Raw genomic sequence first — 15,417 nt, 5'->3', positions numbered from 1 at the left:
ATTATTAGTACTTGCAAAATTTAAACTTGTTAAATTTGTTAAATTTGTTAAATTTATTACTTGCAAAACCTAATATGTTAAATTTGGGTTTGGCCATGCACACACTAATTAGTGTGTGATTAGTGTGTGCATTGGCCAATGTGATTGGTCAATGCACACACTAATTAGTGTGTGATTAGTGTGTGCATTGGCCAATGTGGTTGGTCAATGCACACGCTAATTAGTTTGTGATTAGTGTGTGCATTGGCCAATGTGATTGGTCAATGCACACACTAATTAGTTTGGGATTAGTGTGTGCATTGGTCAATGGCACACACTAATTAGTGTGTGTTAACACACACTAATTTGTGTGCGATTAGTGTGTGCATTGGCCAATGTGATTGGTCAATGCACACACTAATTAGTTTGGGATTAGTGTGTGCATTGGTCAATGGCATTGGCCAATGCACACACTAATTAGTGTGTGTTAAAACACACTATTTATTGTGTAATTAGTGTGTGCATTGGTCAATTGGATTGGCCAATGCGCACACTAATTAGTGTGTGCATTGATCAATTTGGATTGACCAATGCACACACTAATCACACACTAAATAGTGTGTGCATTGACCAATGTGATTGGCCAATCATGACACTAATTAGTGTGTAATTAGTGTGTGCATTGACCAATGCACACACTAATTAGTGTGTGTTAACACACACTAATTAGTGTGTGCACAAGCCAATTACCCAAGCCAATGCACACACTAATTAGTGTATGTTAACAAACACTAATTAGTGTGTGCACAAGCCAATTACACAAGCCAATGCACGCACTAATTAGTGTATGTTAACACACACTAATTAGTGTGTGCACAAGCCAACTACACAAGCCAATGCAAACACTAATTAGTGTGTGCACAAGGCAATGCACACACTAATTAGTGTATGTTAACACACACTAATTAGTGTGTGCACAATCTAATGCACACACTAATTAGTGTATGTTAACACACACTAATTAGTGTGTGCACAAGCCAATTACACAAGCCAACACTAATTATATTACATTAAACAGTAATCAACACAAAAACATAAACATACCTCCATGATTAAGTCGTAGGTGACGTATTAGGCCCCAATGGCCGTCCAAGTGATCGCGCAATCAGTCACACTAATCATAAACACAATAATCTCTTATTAGTCAATACACACACTAATATCTTATTAGCACTCAAGGCTTTCCAAGACTCTTTTATAGGTTGTAGACACACCTTGGATTCTTTCAACATTGGAGACGATAGAGAATCCAATGTTAAAAAATCCAATGTTTGAAAAAAATCAATGTGTAAATTTTTAATCATATATTCGAATTTTATACCCTAGTTTAATCTTTGTCGTTATAAATGCAAACCATGTCTTCTTCTTCCACACCATGATTTGGATTGACCAATGCACACACTAATCACACACTAAATAGTGTGTGCATTGACCAATGTGATTGGCCAATCATGACACTAATTAGTGTGTGCATTGGTCAATGCACACACTAATTAGTGTGTGCACAAGCCAATTACCCAACCCAATGCACACACTAATTAGTGTATGTTAACACACACTAATTAGTGTGTGAACAAGCCAATGCACACACTAATTAATGTATGTTAATAAACACTAATTAGTGTGTGCACAAGCCAATGCACACACTAATTAGTGTATGTTAACACACACTAATTAGTGTGTGCACAAAACAATTACACAAGCCAATGCACACACTAATTAGTGTATGTTAACACACACTAATTAGTGTATGCACAAGGCAATGCACACACTAATTAGTGTATGTTAACACACACTAATTAGTGTGTGCACAATCTAGTGCACACACTAATTAGTGTATGTTAACACACACTAATTAGTGTGTGCACAAGCCAACACTAATTATGTTAAATTAAACAGTAATCAACACAAAAACATAAACATACCTCCATGATTAAGTCGTAGGTGAGGTATTAGGCCCCAATGGCCATCCAAGTGATCCCGCAATCGGTCACACTAATCATAAACACAATAATCTCTCATTAGTCAATACACACATGTAAAGAAAGAGGATGCAAGAGAGCTACACAACACAAGCACAAAGCACACAGAGATGGAAAGCTTCTTCTTCTTCACACAGAAAAGAGAGTACAAAATGACTAAGTGCTAAAACTGAAAAGTAGCACATATGTACATGCGGTCACTAAGTGTGAACTCTCTAGAAGCGTACTAGGCTGGCACTATAAGTGTAGTCCAGCTGTAGAATCACTGGCAGAGATCCTTCGTGTCGGTCACCTAACGCGCGAGTGAGTAAATGCCGTAAGCGGCCAAGACCCGTAGTGGATGCCAGCTCAAGATGTAGAGCTCGACATCTCAACACTCCCCCTTGAGCTCTGCATGTCGCAGGGTCCCAAGAATAGTCCAGAAACGTCGAAGCTTCTCAGCTCCGAGGGCCTTCGTAAAGATATTCGCTATCTGCTCCTCTGTGCTGACGTAGACCAAGTCGATGTCGCCCGCCAACACTCGCTCTCGAACGTAGTGGTAATGGACCTCTATGTGCTTGGTCCTGGCATGGAACACTGGGTTCCTAGCCAACTACATGCTGCTGAGGTTGTTACAATGGATGACAATCTGCTGGTCCACCTGTACTCCCAAGTCCTCAAGTAATGTGCGTAGCCAAGCTACCTCACACGCCGCAACTGCTGCACCTCTGTACTCGGCCTCTGTGCTCGATAAAGCAACCATAGACTGCTTTTTGCTGCTCCAAGTAACAGCAGCACTCCCAAAAGAGAACATAATGCCACTCGTAGATCTTCTATCAACAATGCTACCTGCCCAATCTGCATCTGTATACCCATACAATGCTAATGGCGCATCTGCTGCATAGAACAATGCGTAGTCAAGAGTCCCTTGCACATACCGAAGTGTGCGTCGTACTCCATCCAAATGTGGCTTCCTCGGAAGCTGCATGAACTGACTCTCCAAGCCTACTGTGTAGCTCAAGTCTGGCCTCGTGATAGTCAAGTAGATTAGACTACCCACAATTTTCCTGTACATATTGACATCCTCAACAACATCACCCCTCTCTGCACTCAGCTTTGCATTCACATCCAAGGGAATAGAAATTGGCTTACAATCAGCCATACCATACTTTGACAACATGTCCAAAGCATATTGTCTCTATGACAGCCATACACCCTCTGGAGTCCTGATGACCTCAATGCCAAGAAAGTAGCGCAACTCGCCCAAATCTTTCATTTCAAACTCCTGTTTGAGAAGACCCTTCACATGGTCAATCTCCATAGCATTGTCACCCACAATAATAAGGTCATCTACATATATGGTAATGACCACAATCCCCGCATCACTCTCACGTACATAGAGTGAATGATCAGCATGAGCTCTCCTAAAACCAATACTGACAAGATACTTGGCAATCCTGTCATACCATGCTCTAGAGCCCTGCTTCAAACCATACAAAGCTTTGACAAGTCTGCATACATAATCTGGGTAACCTGGATTGACATAACTAGGTGGCTGATCCATATACACTTCCTCTTGCAATTCACCATTCAAGAAGGCATTCTTTACATCCATTTGATGCATAATCCATCCTCTAGATGTAGCCACTGCTATGACAGCTCTCACTGTCGTCATCTTTGCCACTGGAGCAAAGGTCTCCTCATAGTCTATGCCATACGTTTGTGCATAACCCTTTGCGACCAGCCTTGCCTTGTGACGCTCAATGTTACCATCAGCCTTATGATTGGTTTTACACACCCATTTACAGCCAATAGCTTTCTTGCCGCTTGGCAATGGCACCAACTCCCATGTGTCGTTTGCTTCCAATGCAGCCATCTCTTCATTCATTGCGTCATCCCAATGCACATTTCCAACTGCATCCTATAAACATGTGGGCTCCACATCCTGTTTCACCTTAGCCATGTAGGCTTGGTGATTCCCTAGATACCCATCATAAGTCAATTTCTGAACTGGATTTCTGACTCTGTTAGATCTACGCAGTCCTGGGTCACTCCTTTGCCCTCTAGCATCTTCTTGTACTTTCCTTACACCAGGTGTCCTGACAGCCGTAATTCCAAATTCCTCATCAAGACTTTGTTCAGAACCATCTAAATCCATGTCTACATGTGAAAAACCTGATGATGCATCAGCCATAAGGGGAGGTTCATCAACCTTTTCCTTTCCTTTTCGTGATACGTTCCCTGTACCTGCTGGTGGAGTAACCTGCGTACGTAGTCTACCATTCCGTGTCTTCTCAACAGAGCCACGAGAAGAGGACTCTTGTGGTCCACTCAAAACATGTGACTGTGGCCTCACATTTTGTACAACCACATCATCTTTTACATCAGCCCCAATAGTGCCATGTGCATTACTGTACCAGCTGCTCATCTCATCAAAGACTACATCTGTGCTCACTTGTAATTCTCGTGTAGTAGGATTGTAGCACCTGTACCCCTTTTGTTCAAGGGAATATCCCACAAGAATACATTTCTCTGCTTTAGGATCCAATTTCCTACGCAACTCATGTGGTACATGCACGTAAGCTATGCAGCCAAACACTTTCAAGTGTGCCAAATCAGGCTTTGTACCTGTAAACTTTTTCTCAGGTGTTACATCATGCACCGCAGCTGTAGGTGTCCTGTTCATAATATACACAGTTGTATTTACAGCTTCAGCCTAGAAATGATGAGGCATGTTCTTCTCATTCATCAATGCATGTGCAACCTCTGCAATGTGCATGTTTTTCCTTTCTGCGACCCCATTCTGCTGTGGAGTATATCTGCATGTAAACTGCTTGCGTATACCATGCATTCGCAAAAAATCTAAAAAATCATTGGAGAAGTACTCTCCCCCTCCATCTGACCTCAATGTCTTGATTTGCATATCTGTCTCCTTCTCAATCATGACTTTGAAGTCCTGAAAGTGACCAAACACTTCACTTTTGTTACGCATGAAGTAGACCCATACTTTCCTTGTATGGTCATCAATGAAAGAGACATAATACCTGCAACCATGTATACTTGCAGTATCGGTTGGACCCCAAACATCTGTGTGCACCACCTCAAGTGGCTTTTTACATACATTGCGTTCATGTGGAAATGAGCCCTTTGACTGTTTTCCAAGCTGGCATGCTGCACACACTTTATGCATACCATCCACCTTGAATTTGGGCAAACCTTTTACAATCTGTTTTGATTGCATGCTGCGCAATCTCTGCTCATTAACATGGCCAATGCATTTGTGCCAAATGTCAACATCAGCCACAACACCTGTGCCCTGTGAAAATAATGTAGCTTTTACCTCAAGCATGTCTACATTCAGCGTAAACATTCTACCCACACATTTGCCCTCTGTGATCAGCTTACATCCATTCTGGAAATCTTCTATATAACAGCCATTTGGATTGAAGCGAACCTGCAAACCCTGCTTAACCATTTGTCCAACAGAAACAAGATTCTTTGTAATGTTTGGGACATGAAGTACATCTGCTAAGTACTTTGATTTCCCACTCTTCGTATTTAGAGGTATGTCCCCTACATGAGCAATGGGGTGAGTTGTGTCATCTCCTGTTTGCACATAGCCTGACACATCTGGTTTGCGCATATCTCTAAACCACTCTCCACGAGACATCATGTGATTAGAGGCACCTGAATCCACATACCAAACATCATCTTGGGTGGAATTCTCTACAGTCATTGTATTCATTACATGCTGCATAACAAACATGCACTCATTTTTGCTGTCATCTGCATCTTTGCTAGTAGATGCATAGTTGCCCTGTTCTCTCTTTCCACTTGCTTTTCCCTTTGGACAGTCACGTGACATGTGACCTCTTTCACCACAAGTCCAACATTCTCTGCTATCTACAGTATGTTGCACTGGCAGCCAGTAGAGAGAGAAAGGATTGGTTTTTATTCAACTATCTAAAGAAAAGTTCATTTTTTTGAATTTATAAGAGATTTTCTCTTTGTATTTTATAAAAGAGTACAAGTTTGACCACTTAATTTTAGGCCCTGCTATACCCACCATTTCAGTCCACATGGCATCCACCCATTTGCCCCTTCCATAATCTCCTTTTTAATCCCATGGCAAATAAGAGGCCCCCTTAGACCCCATTTCCTTCCTAATGGAAGGATTGTTCTCGCTGGTTTATACTATTGCTCGAGTATGATTTCATAATAGTCGTAAAAAAGGGGACTACACACACACACACACACACACACACACGAGAACATCTTTTGAGATTGTGCACCTGAAGATATTGATGATGATCTTTCATATTGATACCTATTTAACATTGAAATGGTTCTAATGTGGAGTGAAGAGATCGTCCCTCTACTCACAATCGGATCAATAATGCATCGAACAAGAAATCTCCAGCTTTTAGCAGGACGACTGTACAAGCAGGAAAAGGATGGGATTTTGAGACTATGTGCAGCCAGATGAATACAAATACTACCTCAAACAGGCTCATATACAACATACAGGGTTTCACAATGGAGAAACGCAAACCTACCAAAGACTAAAGATACTAGGAGTCTACTGGCAAAACATGGAAAACAACATCCATACTTATGTAAAATCATGTGATATCTGTACAAAGCAACCTCCAAGTGAACACGCCCCCCATTTTTGAGTAGTACAAGCACCCAAATGGAGTAATCATATAACTGAGTACTTAAAAAGCAAGACCTTTCCAGAGGGATAGGGTAATGCAAGAATGCGAATTGTAGCAGAAGAAGCAAAACATTATCTGCTAATTGCAAACCATCTGTACCAGCAAAGAAAAGACGAACAATTATGATTGTGTACTACAAAAGGCAAATATTGCTTTATCCTAGAACAAGCACACACCAGTCAGGGGGACATTTCTTTGCTGATAAAACTGCAAAGCTAGTGCTTCAGTCAGGCATATGGTGGCCAACCCTGTTTAGGGATGCAGAGGTCTATGTCAAACGCTGTGATGAATGTCAACGCACAAAACCACCCCTACGGAGAGATGAAATGCCATTACGGCCAATGATGGGAGTACAGGCTTTTTCCAAATGGGACATCGACTTTATTGGCCCCATCATACCTCATGCATATAGGTAACATGCACAATACATCATAATAGTAACAGATTACATGACTAAATGGGCGGAAGCAAAGGCAACATAGAAAAACAATGCACGGACTATGGCTCAGTTCCTTTCTAAACATATCTTTACCAGATATGGTCTATCCATTAAAATAGTGAGTGATAGAGGAACACACTTTCTGAACAACATCATTGAAAGCTTACTTGACGAATTCATGGTAATCCATTGGAAATCAGCACCCTATCACCCACAAGCTAACAAAAAAGCTGAGAGCACCAATAAAATCATTATGCACGGTGTAGACCAAAATTGTTAGTGACTTAAGAAATGATTGGGACCAAAAGCTACACACTGCATGATGGGCTTATAGAGTAGCTTTTAAAACTTCCATCGGGAGCACTCCTTTTAACCTTGTGTTTGGGATTAATGTAATTCCATCTATGGAATTCTTAATTAAAACATTACGGTTGCAACAATTAGGATCGACGGGACACAAGCTATTAGAGAGACTAGACACCCCAGAGCAATTAGATGAAACCAGAATGAGAGCGGTAGCCGGGATATATGCTCACAAAAGACAAATGAAATCTTTCCACGATCAATATGTGATTAGCAAGGAGTTCTAAAAAGGGGATTACGTTTTGGTGTATACCCTCAAACAACACTCAAAAAAACTCAAAAAGGGAGGGATGGGGCCTTTTGTAATACATGATATATCACACAGTGATGCCATCAAGCTTGCAACATTGGCACGTGAGGAATTGCCTAATTGGATTAGTGACTGCAGATTAAAGAAATATCTTCTTCCTCTAACACCAAACAAACTCCAAACAATACATACTGCCGATCAGCACAGAAGTCGAGCCCATGACATTCAAGAACAGGCACAACAAGAAGCCAAAATCAGAATATTAAAGAGGAAGGAACGGACAAACCTTCAAAGAAATAACTAACAAAAAAATTGTTCCAATTCCCCTTCAATAGCATTCATACAAACAAAGTCTACATGGTTAAGTGGCATAGATCTATGCATTATGTTGCAACTTGCCGATGGCACCACCAAGCACGCATTAGTGGACACTGGGGCTAGAGAAAATGTTGTCAACTACTCCACCTTCATGAAATTAACAAAGGAGTCTCTAATGCCAAATATTATGGGGTTCAAAGTGGTAAACAAAGGCACAATGAACAGCCTGGGACATGTCAATTTGCCAATAACTGTTGATGGAATAGTTTATCCTCATTAGTTTCATATAGTCGAGGATAAGAAGCTTAACGAAGCAATTATTTTGGGAGTGCCATGGATGCACACTTATCAAGACACAACAAATTGGCATGATAATACCTTGTAGATAAGGCAAGATGACAAATCTTTTGCCACACCATTTGTACAAACAGACTACATATGGGAACCTCTCCAATCAACAACTGCTCCAATCTAGCTATGTTCTCATGGTGGTAAGAAAAATCTGGTTAAAAAAGTCCATTATGCAAACCAATCCGAAGAAATTATGGATACCCAAATGACATGGCAGTGCCAGTCCACCCATGATGCATCAACCGAAACCAACGCTCAACAAACCACCCATGGATTTTGTCAAGCAACCTAGGCCAATCCAATCTCAACATTGACAACCACAAGAAGTCAAGTGGGTATGGAAACCCAAAAAGTTTCTCAGTGGATACCCCGACCTTGAAGTCCACATCAAAGCAATTTCAAAGGTGACCAAAACAGATCCCTCAATCACAAGACAATGAGGTGTCACAAATTCTAGAGGCCACTGTCACAAACAAAGAGTGCGTCTTCTACAATTACTTCTGTTCGGACCACGCAGCTTCAACCTAACCTCCCCAATCAAAATCCATTGCACTTATTGTTCAGAACCCATATCTTGCACAATGCTTTGTTACCCCATGCATATCCTCAATTCACATCATAGAGCCACAATTTACGGCTATGCATAGACACATACTTCGTACCCATGCCCTTTAACAGTTGTTTGTATGGGACAACTCGCTCTAGGAAGGGGGAAAACACAGCAAGTTACTCAGCATTTTGTATACATTATCTTCTTTTCTTTTTCTATTTCTTTCCTTTAATAGTTTTTTAGAGCTTCTAAACTCTTAGCAGGCATAACCATGAGCCATATTGACACCATCTAAATGCCGGGTTAATTATATGTATGTATGAGTGATTACACTAAGTTTGGAAAAATTTTGGCCAACTATAATGCCTATAGCTCCACAGTGGAGCAATAAGCACTACGGGAATGGATACCCTCATACTTCCTTACATTATATGAACAACAATGTATATGAAGACATAATAGAAGACAATAAACATGAATAGAACACCGTCTTCTTCATTGATATGTAGCAGAACACAGAATTATGTAGGAATGATATATTGATTGATTGAGAGATATACTGGCATGCCCCCCCAAATACACCCGCTGCTCCAATGCAGATCGGGAACAGTGCAAAACCCCGTTCTATCCCATGACATTCCATGAATAACTGTCCAAAGCCGCATGAAGTCCTAGTCCGCAATGTTTGGACATCTATAGAACCACAGTAATCGGCTTATGTTGTAACACTTGGCATGCACGGTGGATTATGCAAACCCATAGCTTTAGCCTCTCCATGTCCAAGGCTCCGGTCGCTCCTCCTCTTCACGCTCTGGTGACAAGGAAATGTCGATGTAGCCAAATCCCCAAAATTCTTTCCGGTGGGCCCAGTAAACCTCCTCAAGCAACTGTAGATCTATCTCAGGCTGCCCTGGCCAAGGTTCTCGTGGAATGAATTGCATTGGCAAGGAAACAGACTGAGGGGCCTGTGCTAAAAGGGCAAGAGGAGTATGAATAGGGTAATACCGAGCCAAATATCTTTTTAGAGCAGGCCAAAAAGGTGGACATGGTGGGAGACTCGGTGAAAAAGAATGAGCAAGTGTTGCCGCCCAAAAACACACTCTGCGCCGTTGCCTACGAAGACGACAAATGACTCGCTACAAACAAGAGACATGGGCTTGGGCTTCAACACATTCTTCTGTAGCTTTTGCCCAATCAAAAATATCAAAACCTTCTTGTACAATGCTCTTACCTCTGTCATTAGCAGGTGGCTCAGGCTAGCTCACCACAAGTTGTTGAGATGGAGGCTGAGTTACCGCCACATTGGGTAGTACAGACCTCCAATTCTGCATTTGACCCTCCAAAAAAGTGTGTAGGTCTTGCTGCATTTCCATTGGTAGTGCATCAAGTTCATTCAAAATGATCATCACATCACTAGGATGTGATGCTAAATAATTTTGAGTTTCCCAAGGTAGAGGAATTGGACTCGTTCCCACCGCATCTGTAGCTATCTAAACAGCATCAGGGTTTTTTGGTTGCAAGGAAGTGTCCGCACCCGCAAAACCAGTTCCCTTAGGAGTTGAAGTTGTAGCCCACTCCTTTATTCTATGATGCCAACATGCAACTGTGGAATCCTCTGGGAGTTGGCCTCTAACCAGAGATGATGTTGGAGCAGGATGTAATGTGGAAAGCAGGATTTTCTCTCGTCCTCGCTTTTGGCTCAATGTTCCCACAATGGCCATCTCCAGTGAAACAGAGGCTACCACTATAGTAGAAGCCCTAGCTACATCCGATACACGAGCAATGGTATGAGACAACTCCTCAATAGGCACAGAACTCGGAGCCTGTGCCGACTTCACGGTGTTGCAAGTGAGAAATCTGTCATCCTCAAAGTGGCACAAAGGTCGGAGGGCTAGAGGGAAAACTTCCCGTAAGGGAAACACCAATGTGAGAAGTTGCCCTACCTTTGTGTTCGTCAAGGTACTATGCCCCATCTGCCCCATCACTTGTTGACACTCTGCCAACAGTTTTTTCTTGACTATCGTTTCCCAGGCCACTGGCCCAAAGTTGGTTGAATGCAACACATTACGTGCTTTAGCAAAAATGGTATATGTTTTGGCCTGCAACCAAATTGTTGCCAAGAACCACTGATACACATCTCTTGTCGCTGCATCAGTGAGCCCTGATAACTTGTATTCACCCTTCATCTTCAAACCAAACTCCAACTCCGCCTCTATAGCAGAAATAACGTGTGAAGTGTGCACAACACCATCGCTAGGTAGGCAACAACACATTGAAGTTCTTTCAATTGTTAACTGACTTTGCTGATTGTTTACTTGCACCATATCACCAAGAGCCAACTACTCGATCAAAGCCATCGCCTGTGGGTGAAAAGGGATACCTTTCCAATCAAGGTTGGTGAATACACGCAGCCGCAAATCCTGCAACCAGGCGTCCACCCATCTCAGAGCCAACTGTTGCACATAAGTGAAAGGAATGCACTGTAACAAAGAAGCCGTCATGGTGGCAAAGTCACACAAGAGAAAAGAAGAACGCAAAAATGCAGCTGATGTGCAAAAGCCCTGCAAATAGCGTGAACAAAGAATAAGATATATGTTGCATGCACAAAACCACTCACAAAGAGTTCTTAAAATAGGACATGCCATGGCCTTGCAACCATCATAGCCCTTTTATCACTTTTCGAGATTGCATGTTAAAGAATCCCCAATCATGATTAAGGCGGCTTCCGGCTCTTATACCACAACAAAGGGGAACTTAATAGAGGTAGGTGAAAAATAATGGCGAAGTCGGAACCCATTCACCGGAACAAAAATCACCTCCCCCCGTAAATCATCCAAATAAAAGGAAGTAGACCCACATGACTTAAAAATCTAGAATGGCCCAGACCATTGTAATTTCAGCTTCCCGGGCATCTTCCTAAGGCGAGAGTTAAATACAAGAGCCAACTGGCCCCGCAAAAATTGTTGAGATGTCGAGCTCTACATCTTGAGCTGGCATCCACTACGGCTCTTGGCCGCTTACGGCATTTACTCACTAGTGCGTTAGGTGACCGACACGGAGGATCTCTGCTAATGATTCTACAGCTAGACTACACTTATAGTGCTAGCCTAGTACGCTTCTAGCGAGTTCACACTTAGTGACCACATGTACATATGTGCTACTTTTCAGTTTTAGCACTTAGTCATTTTTTACTCTCTTTTCTGTGTGAAGAAGAAGAAGCTTTCCATCTCTGTGTGCTTTGTGATTGTCTTGTGTAGCTCTCTTGCATCCTCTTTCTTTACATGGTATCAGAGCCTGGTGCAGGCAAGAGAGGCTAAGAGAGCAAGAGCATCACAATCCCTTCATTCGCAATCCACAACCAGATGCAGTAGGTCTGAATGGGTCTCCAAAGTGCCGTATGAAAAATTTTTAGGGGTTTTTCGTACAAGTTTCTGAATAGGTCACCAAAGTGCAGTACACAGAGATTTACTGTACAAGTACAGTGGTTGTATGTACGCTTGATTGTGGACACTCGTTGAGTGTAGAAAGCGTTACAGGTACCACGATAGCAGGTTCAATAGATTTGCAGGTTTTTGCAGATTGCAACTATTTTGTCTTAGTGCTTCAAGATGTCTGACGGTTTCAGTCAGATTGTCACTGAGAAGCTTGAGAAAAATAACTACCCTGCATGGAAGTTCAGAATAACAAATTTCCTAAAAGGAAAAGGTTATTGGGACTATGTAGAAGGAGACAATGAAAAGGAACCAGAGATTCCCGAGGCAAATGCTACAGCAGAACAAAGAAAATCTTTGAGGGACTGGCAACAAGGCCAGAGAAAAGTGATGTATTGGCTTTCTATGAGCATCACAGATGGCATGATGGGCTATCTACAGGATGCTGAAACCCGTGCCATTGCATGGAAAAACTTAGGCAGAGTGTTCGAGGTGAACACCAAGGCCAGGAAGCTTCAACTAAAGTCGGAGCTAAATCAGGTTAAGAGGAACAACCTCTCAATCAATGATTATGCCTTGAAGATCAAGAGTATCATTGAGGCTCTTGGATCTAGTAAAGTCTCAGTGGAAGACGATGACATTGTCCGTGCATGCTTGGATGGTCTAGGAGACGAGTATGTACATTTCAGGTCTTCCATGAATACAAGAGACGACATCCCCATGTTCCAAGATTTTATTTCTATGCTTATTCTTGAGGAGAAGAACCTTGACACATCTTCTTCTCATGGCAGAAATAATTCTGAACAAGCCTTCTACTCTAACTCCAACAGAGGTAGAGGTAGAGGTCGTGGTTGAGGCCCGTCTCCCTCCCTCTCTCCTAAAAGGGGTCCCCTCCAAAAACGTGTTGATCTGACCCTCCATCTCTCTCTACTGTACCATCTCTCACTTCTCTTCACTTCACCTTGTTTCTCTTTCCTTCCTTTCAACTTTCCCTCCCAAAAGCTCTGTAACAGAAGTTTGAACCTCCTTTCCCTCCTCAAGCTTACTGCATTCTTGAGGGTTGCATTCTCCTCAGACTAAAGTTCTCCATTACTCCATGGGCTTCACTAAACACCTCTAGCTAAAGCTGAAGTCTACAGCAAATCCTTCTGCTACATCATCCCTCTTTCTTTCCTCAACAGGTTTCTTGCATTAAGCTCTCTAGAGAGGATCTACTTCCCTCTCAAGCTTTGCAACATTTCTTCCACATTAAGACAACAAGCAGGTGGAACAATATAGAAGTAAGTGGAATCCTTCACCTTTGTGTACCGTCAAGATTCTTGCTCTTTATACAGCTGAGAACATGGATGTGCAATGTCTAATCATAAGTGTTTGTGTGCAGGTTGTGCCACTATTTCCCATGGCATCATCAGGTACTCGACGACCTAGGAGTGTCATTGACTCCATTTCATGCAGCAATGTACAAGACGATAATGGATATTGGGTGACGATGGAGTTAAACGAATGATGTGGGTGACAATGCAGCCCAACTCAAGAGGTGCACACAAGGTCTCAAGGAGACACATGGCTTCTCGAGCACACCATTGGAAGGGAAGAATCATGGAGTTCAAGCAAACACAAGACGGCAAGAGGCTTGCGAAGGTGCAACATGTGTATGTTGCTTCACAACTGAAGCTAGAGACAGTAGTGGCTCCATCGAGGTTTCCTGCAAATTGTAATTTTTACTCCTCTTGCAAGTTTTTCGGTTATCTATTTAGTATTTCTTCCTTGTGTGTTGCTTTTGATGACTGTAAGATTTCCATTGCTTTTTGTTCATGTTTACATATGTTTTTCATCCGATTTTGTAGAGTGGTAGCCAATGGAGTCCTTCAATGGAACTTTTGAGGCCATCCACTCTGAGCTTGGCAAATTGCTCTATGTTGGTTGTCAGTCCTTTGAGCTTGCCTCACGTGACATTTTTTTTTATGATCATACTTATGTCACACCTAGGCGAAATGGATATGGTACTCTATCTCTGGTTCACTCGCCAACCTTGGAGAATTTGGAATGGCCTAAGCCAGACAGTGTCTTGATCGCAACAACCAAAAGGAAAATCAAGGTGGATGTGCAAGCAGCAACGAAGTGCACCTATGGTTCCCATAAAGCCATGGTAACATGGTTTATGTCTCTTCATGTGTTTGTGTTTATATTTCGACTTCAAAGTGTTCACAGGACACCAACAATGTCGACTTGCAAAGGGGGAAGTGTGATCAACGGGTTTCTTGCAGCTGGATGGGAAACTAAGGTGGTCAACCACCAGGGAGATAGAATCAAGTGCTTTGTAGTTGCTAACAAGGTGGTGTTCAGATACCATATTGCAAAGCAAAGCTTATCGATGGTCTTTACCTATAGAAGATGGAAGCTCAGGATGGGAGAATGGGAGGCACTAGACTCTGAGGTTGCTGCTAGAGAATCAATTGACCTGCAAATACATCTCCATGATGATGCAGTGAACCACATTACAGTGAACAATGACTGGCATCTTAGTCACCTTCACGAGTATCTTAATCTCAGATATACCTTGCCCAAACAATATCTCTTTGTAATCAATGAAAAGATTGTTCGCTCCAGGAAACAGAAGAGCGTTCTATGTGAGAACATTCCTTTTCCGCGATGTATTTTTGTAAAAGCTTGTAACTCACATGGATTTTTTCCACATTAATACATACGGTGTTTTGAATCTCGTTTTTGTGCATACTTGTTTATTCTCGGCTTGTTCAAGTTTTTGATTGAAACGTTGGTACAGCCAAACTGTGTCGAACTATGGAAGTGCAGGAAGTCGAGGCATGGCAGTTTGCAAGCAGATGGAAAAGTGTTGCACTGGCTATTTAATGCAATATATGGCCGGCACTGTCGTGATGTGCATGTCCAATGTGGATTTTAGCAAACCAACGGGGGTCTTCAAGCTCAGCCACTTGGGTCTCTTAAAGTCTCTTACAGAGAGGCTCCATGCAATGT

Source organism: Adiantum capillus-veneris, chromosome 17 (assembly GCF_014529385.1).
Source record: "Adiantum capillus-veneris isolate H3 chromosome 17, ASM1452938v2, whole genome shotgun sequence".
NCBI lineage: Eukaryota > Viridiplantae > Streptophyta > Polypodiopsida > Polypodiales > Pteridaceae > Adiantum > Adiantum capillus-veneris.
Note: the sequence above shows the minus strand (reverse complement) of the source record.